The sequence below is a fragment of the Microcebus murinus genome, chromosome 11 (genome assembly GCF_040939455.1).
Source record: "Microcebus murinus isolate Inina chromosome 11, M.murinus_Inina_mat1.0, whole genome shotgun sequence".
Lineage (NCBI taxonomy): Eukaryota > Metazoa > Chordata > Mammalia > Primates > Cheirogaleidae > Microcebus > Microcebus murinus.
The window spans coordinates 32,697,202-32,703,368 of record NC_134114.1 but is presented as its reverse complement, the minus strand read 5'-3'; the positions used below and the strand labels follow the sequence as shown (position 1 = coordinate 32,703,368).

The window sequence follows — 6,167 nt, the reverse complement described above, 5'->3', positions numbered from 1 at the left end:
TCTCCCTCTTGCTCAGGCTGGTTTCCAACTCCCAACCTTGAGCAACCTGCCCGCCTCAGCCTCCCAGAGTGTTAGGATTACAGGCTTGAGCCACCATGCCTGGCCAATAATGAAATTTCTATAAGCCAGGGACCCTAAAACAGTTTCTTCCATAGAGTAGTACTTTTGCTTTTTAACCCCTAAATCAATCTATTAGCCAATCTAGATAATTTTATCCCGATGATAACATTTAATGTTAGTATCATTAACTCCTTCTTCTGAAGCAATTTTCTCCTAAGATTAAAGTCTCCACAAAGTTTCTTGATATCTAGTTGGGACTGCCCAATAGACCAAAGGAGTATAAAAACCAAAATCCATGGCCTTTATTTCCCAGAAAGTATATATAAAAAAATAATAATAATACTAACAGCTTTTAGAGGAAGACGTGGTCATGCCTGCCCGGGAGCTGTGGTTTGCCCCTCCTGCTCCTGACCCACTGCTGTTCGCTCTCTGGGAGGAACAAGTGGGTCAGGTAGCCCGGCTTCAGCCAGGGCTTTTAAAGATACCAGAAAAACACACGCGGAGATGGAGGTGGTGATTCACTGGATTAGAATTACCCTAACCAGCCGCAACGTCAAGTCTTTGGAGAAGGTGTGTGCTGACTTGATCAGAGGCCCAAAGGAAAAGAACCTCAAAGTGAAAGGACCAGTTCGGATGCCTACCAAGACTGAGGATCACTACAAGAAAAACTCCTTGTGATGAAGGTTCTAAGACTTGGGACCACTTCCAGATGAGAATCCACAAGCCACTCGTTGACTTGCATAGTCCTTCTGAGATTGTTAAGTATCAGTATCAAACCAGGAATGGAGGTTGAAGTCACTATTGCAGATGCTTAAATCACCTGTTTTATTAAATTGACTACCACTTCTTAAAAAAAATAAGTAATCACTGAAAATACATTGTTGTCCAGAATTTATTTATTTCATCATCCTCAACCTTTTCTGCTATTGACATCAATAGTACCCCTTAATGGGGGGGATTAATAAAATATTTCTTGAATTCACTTAGAGAATGGGCATCCTCCATATACCCTCTTGGAAATAGCCGATACAATTTAAAGTACAGTCCCACAAATCTTTATTAGCAGTTGTAAAATCCAAAATGTCTTGCAATCTTTATGTTTAGACTGTAAAGTTCATTTGACAGCAAAATCTAAGCTGCATTAAATTGAAGCTATTGGTTTCTCTTTTTTATACCAGCTTACATGAATATGCAAAGGGAAGACTGATTACTGGATGTTGTCCTTCTGTTTCTTTCAGAAAAAATATATAAAAACGTAGAAGCTTCGCAGTTTACATGTCATTGAGAGAGGCTAGATAGAAAACAAAGTATAGCAATTATTGAATCCTTTGCCCTGTGGTGCTCAGGACAAGAACTGTGTACTTTACACAGTGCAGTAGAGTTGGCGGTGAGGGAAAGAGTTTGGTTTGGCCATCCTGACATTCTTAAGGCCAAGAGTTTTTGGCCAAAGACAGCTCTACCAAATATGTGCTCTGTCTCTAATATAAATAGAAAGAAATTAATTGGCCAACTAATATATACAGAAAAAATTAGCCGGGCATTGTTGCCCATGCCTGTAGTCCCAACTACTCGGGAGGCTGAGGCAGTAGGATTGCTTGAGCCCAGGATTTTTAGGTTGGTGTGAGCTAGACTGAAGGTAAGGCACTCTAGCCTGGGCAACAAAGCGAGACTGTCTCAAAAAAAAAAAAAAAAAAAAAAACCCCTTTGTGTAGAAAGCTCAGGTTTCCTAGACTCTGAAATCCACCGATGATGCAGCCTGGAGAGTGGGGAGAACCAAGCAAAAATTCTTCTCCAGGTGGGAGAAGAAAGCTGGGGGCAACATCCTGTTAGGCTGGTGGCGGCCCCCCTCCAGTGCCTAGATAAAAAAAAGAGAGAGAAAAGGCACAGCAGACCTGCCAAGGACAAAACTTCGAGGCCCCGCTGTGAGGAACCACCCCCAGATTTGCATCCGGAAAAGAACGTTTCTACTCCTGAATTCCACAAATACCTCCAGCCCCACCTATTTCCCAATGACCACTCAAGGTCACAATGGAAATCCCAGCTCTTCCTGCTAAAAGTCCCTAGCCAGGCCCAAAGGGTATAAAAGGCCTCAGCCCCTTCAACGCGGGCGACTTCGCGCCCCCCTCCCCTAGGGGCACCAGAACGTCGTCCTGGAGTGTATAATATAGCCACGTGGTTTGGTCCCCATCCTTTCTCTCTTTGTCTGTCTTTTCTTTACACCGCCGAAAAACCTTACACATCTTTGCACGTGGGACTGCAAAGGGCATGGCTTCCAAATATCCAAGAGGGGTCTTTCTTTGCACTAGTCTGCTCTTTTCGCCCCGCAGCCTGGCTAAGGGAGGAAGCGTGGGGTAGACTTGGCATATGTCCTGCAACTCTGCAACACGCAAAAAGCTTCTGGGGTACTACCAGCAGTGCTAGGACCCCAAAACAAGCAAAATGGCTAAGGAGAAGTTGCGGGCTCGACCTACCAGCCATGCTGCCATTGAGATCAGTTCTGCTTGTACTAATGAGCGGTGCTGCGACTCAGACACTGCGGGTCTGAGAAAGCGGAGGTACTAGGACACACCCAGTGCCAATGCTGGACAACCAGCGGTGTACCCAGCGGCAACTTGCTTTTTGGCACAATTAAGGTATTGCCACTAGGAAACTACTGTCGATGAGAAACATATGGACTTGGACGAATGGTAGGTACTTCTACGGAGAAAGGGCCTACTCTGAAACACTAGCTGTGACGGAGAAATGGCGGCCACGCTCTACCAGGGGGGAGGGGTCTGTGCTGAGAGGCCGCCTCGGTGCAAATCAGGGTGCTGCGATCGTGCAGCAGCCACCCCAGAGAAAGTAGCGGTGCTAGAGCAGAGAAAGTGATCCACAAAGAATCTGTGAATGTTGTGAGCGAGAAACGTTCTGTTAGTGCTCAGAATAGTACAACAACTGAGAAATTGCAGGAGCGCCGCTACTGGCGAAAGTGCTGATGCGAAACCGCGGGCTCGGCACGGGAGCGGGGCGCCAGCGAGAGCCGGGACTCGCAGCCGCCGCGCTGAGACCCGGCCGGCGGGAGAAGGCGCGTTAGCGAGAAGATGAGTGGTGACACCCGAAAATCAGTAGAAGCAGCAAAAAACATTTAAATTAAGAAATAAAATAAGGAAGCAGGAGAGGGAGGAAAAAAGAAATAAAGCAATGAAATTCGAAAAGACTGAGGTTTCGCTGTTGAATGGCGTGATCCTACGATTATAATATTTCTATCAGAATTAAACCGGTGCTTCTTGTGCCTAATTCGAAATTGCCTAGTATTAAGAAGGAACAGGCCGGGCGAGGTGGCTCACGCCTGGGAGGCCAAGGCGGGCGGATTGCTGGAGGTCAGGAGTTCGAAACCAGCCTGAGAAGAATGAGACCCCCTTCTCTACTATAAATAGAAATGAATTGGCCAACTAATATATATAGAAAAAATTAGCCGGGCATGGTGGCGCATGCCTGTAGTCCCAGCTACTTGGGAGGCTGAGGCAGAAGGATCGCTTGAGCCCAGGAATTTGAGGTTGCTGTGAGCTAGGCTTACGCCACGGCACTCAGTCTAGCCTGGGCAAAAAGTGAGACTGTCTCCAAAAAAAAAAAAAAGGAACAGTCATGGCTAAACTGGTGTTTGCCACACATAGAAAATTCCAGTAGCCAGTACACCCGGACTTCTACTTGAGTATAAATCACAAACATAGCCAGGGAGAGACTCGCTATTGCGGAAGCAAACTTGGTATGACTAAGACATTCCAGGCACTGCTAAACTGGTGTTTTAAAAAATCGCATTTGCCAGTACCCAGGTCTCTAACGAGAGTTAAAAGTCACACGTATAGCTAAAATGGGGGTTCCTATTGCGAAACTGGAATTTGCTACGCTAAGAAATCGCTAAAGCCACACTCGCCCCGACCTAGAAATCATCAGCGCACGGTTAAACCGTGACTTCCTACACTAAGAAGTCACCGGCAGGGTTACACTGGTGCTCGTCTAAGTCGGGGCTGTGGCAGAGAAATCAACACACTATTTTTCCCCTACGCGGGTGGACAAGAGAGAAACCCCAGACAGGGCTAAATCGAAACTTGCTATATGACCAAGAAAGTAATGAAGCTGCAAAACCGCGAGGTCCAGCGACAGACACGCAGCCGGCACAGGCAACAAGACCCGGTTCTGGAGACCCAGAAAGACCCGACCCGGCGTCGCTGTCGGCGCTGAGAGAGAGAGAGAGCGCGCGCCGGCAAATCTACCCCAACGGGGCCCCTGGGAAGCGGCGGGCTCGACCCTCCCCGCGGTGCTGTCACCGGAGAACACCAGGCTCCAGGCTTCTAGGGAACTGCCCGGCAGGGAGGAAATTTCCGGTGCCCAGAAAATTCTGGCACCGAACTACCAGCTGTGCTCAGACCAAGAAGAATCGGCTCCGAGAAACGGTGCTGGGAGCCTCCAAGCGATGGCAACTAGCGGCGCTGCTAGGGACAAACATCCGTTCTGGCGCAATCTACGGCGCTGTCACCGAGAAACTTTCGACCCTGAGAAACCAGAGGTTCTGGGGCTGAGAGAAACAGTGCAAATTCGTGCAATTGACAGAAAAAACACCCTTTGGGCGCTTCCGGCCAAAGAGCTAAGGCGAACTCGGGGTACTGCGACCGTGAAACTGCAGCACTAGCGGTCCTAGGACCGAGAAAGCGACCACAGGGAACCGCCAGGAAAGTTTCCGCTGCATTCACCGGACGAAAGTGCTGACGAGAAACCGCCAACTCGGTTTACCTATCGGTGCTTCAAGCTGGCCGCAGTTTGGAGAACTAGCGGGACTGGGGCCCAGCGAGAGCCCCAGCGGAAAATTACCAAGACAAATACAGCTTGTGGCTCAACAAAGGGTGCTGCTGGTGAGAAACGAGCCACAGTGTTACTGAGGAACCCCCCGGCACCGGCCGGGCGCGGTGGCTCACGCCTGTAATCCTAGCACTCTGGGAGCCGAGGCGGGCGGATCGCTTGAGGTCAGTAGTTCGACACCAGCCTGAGCAAGAGCGAGACCCCGTGTCTAAAATAGAAAGAAATTAATTGGCCAACTAAATATATATATATAAAAAAAATTAGCCGGGCATGGTGGTGCGCATGGTGGTGCATGCCTGTAGTCCCAGCTACCCGGGAGGCTGAGGCAGGAGGATCGCTTGAGCCCAGGAGTTTGAGGTTGCTGTGAGTTAGGCTGACGCCACGGCACTCTAGCAGGGCAACAGAATGAGACTCCGTCTCAAAAAGAAAAGAAACCCCCGGCCGAGAAAGGAGCGGTGCCGCGACAGATGAAGTGCTCGCTTGGTGCTGCTGGTGAAAAAGTGCCGCGGGCACCGCTTCCCCTGGATGCCCACATCAGTCCCCCCCCCCTTAGAAAAATTTTATTTTTCATAGCAAAGTCAGGATCCCTAAATTACTAAAGACCCCAGCAACCTACCCATTGCGTTGCGCATGAAGAAAGCAGGCGGAGCGGGACGAGGACAGGGCGGATTGGGCTGGTCGAGGAACAAAGTAAAACCCGCCTCGCTTGGGAGCAGCTTCCCAGTGCAGGAAATATCCCTTGCAATGGCCATGGCTGGACCCTTCATCGCCACTCCTCCGTCCCAGCCCTTCTTCCTGCCCAGAGCCCTTAGGCTCCTACCGTCGGGGGTGACACACGTATCACTACGGATCTTGAGACTCTCGGTCCAAGATCTCCCAGAAGAATGAAAGGCACAGCGTCTTCTGACCGCGGCCTCAGGCCTGTTATGCCTCTCTGGTACCTCCCCTGTGGGATGGGCCTCTGTGGGAACCGCTACTTAATTCTGACGGTTGACTCTGTCAGATGCCCTTGATATTTGAGCATAATACTATTAAGTTCTAAATGTGATATGAGGGCGATCTGGCTGTGACATGTCACCCCACTGATCGCCACGGTTGATTCTGGCTGAGCTGGCTGGCTAGGCGGGTGTCTCCTTCCTCCCTCCCCACGACCTTCCCCGCTAGAGGAGGACCCATCTTCCGTCAAGGGTATAGAGTAGCTGCGCTCCCCTGCTGGAACTTCCAAACAAGCTCTCAAAATCAGTCTTATGCCAAAGTAGCATATTTTGGTG

The 6,167-nt window shown here is 49.6% G+C and overlaps 1 pseudogene; it reads left to right on the top strand.

Moving 5' to 3' along the window:
- The first annotated feature begins 474 nt into the window (after positions 1 to 474).
- LOC109731325 (small ribosomal subunit protein uS10-like) lies at positions 475 to 875 on the top strand (annotated as a pseudogene).
- Positions 876 to 6,167: the final 5,292 nt, after the last annotated feature.